Source organism: Protobothrops mucrosquamatus, unplaced genomic scaffold (genome assembly GCF_001527695.2).
Source record: "Protobothrops mucrosquamatus isolate PMUCROS unplaced genomic scaffold, P.Mucros_1.0 scaffold578, whole genome shotgun sequence".
Lineage (NCBI taxonomy): Eukaryota > Metazoa > Chordata > Lepidosauria > Squamata > Viperidae > Protobothrops > Protobothrops mucrosquamatus.
The window spans coordinates 313700-314722 of record NW_015386879.1 but is presented as its reverse complement, the minus strand read 5'-3'; positions in this window follow the sequence as shown (position 1 = coordinate 314722).

The window sequence follows — 1023 nt, the reverse complement described above, 5'->3', positions numbered from 1 at the left end:
TTCTTCTTCTGAGTGATTTTCTGAACAATTAACAGTGGCTGGTAATACATTCTTTCTGAGTGCTAATAAAAAGTATATGTGTCAAGAAAAAAGGAGAAAAATCATACTATTTCAGTTTAAAGCCTAATCTATATAAAGGGCAAAACTTTAATCTATCCTAATCACTGGCAAAATTTGCATTATTTTATGGCCCTCCTGCATATTCCTGCATGAAAAGTACATCATTAGGAGAAAGCAAGATTCTTTATGGAGTACATTTTTTAAGTTTGAAGATGACAGGAAGGAAGGAAGGAAGGAAAGAAGGAAAGAAGGAAAGAAAGAAAGAAAGAAAGAAAGAAAGAAAGAAAGAAAGAAAGAAAGAAAGAAAGAAGGAAGGAAGGAAGGAAGGAAGGGGGGGGGACAAAGAAAGATATAGGAGAATCAGGTTGTTGTAATAGCTAATGTACAAGTCTATAATCAGAGAGACCCATGTTCTAGTTCTCCCTCAGACAGCAGAAGCTCTCTTTTAGCCTTGACTGATAAAATGAAGAATATCTGTCAACCTGCAGTCTGTGTGGTAGATTATAGTCCATATTCTTCAGGTTGAAGTGCATTGATATGGACTAATTAAGATACAGAAATATGCAAACACATATATCTCTCTCAGATCAAATCAGTGCACTTCAGCATGAAGGCCTCTTCATTGTACATTATATGAATTGTATCCTTTGTATATGTATAGGGCCTTTTCTTTGTCTTGTATTTGTTTGTATGTGTGTGTGGGGGGGAGTGGAATTCTTTTCCAGTTGAAACCCTGGTTTATGTCTAAAAATTAACCAAGTGCAATATAGTAGTTGCCAAAGCCCAAGACGCAGAAAGAGGAAAGCAAATTCCAGTTGAATATTAGGCAAGAAAATCCCTAACCATAAGATCACTTCCACGGTGGAACCATTGGCCAAGAGTCAGCTTCAATTGATAATCATCTGTTGAGGATGCCCAGATAAGCAGGGGTTAATACCAGACAATCAAGCAGTAAACAATACC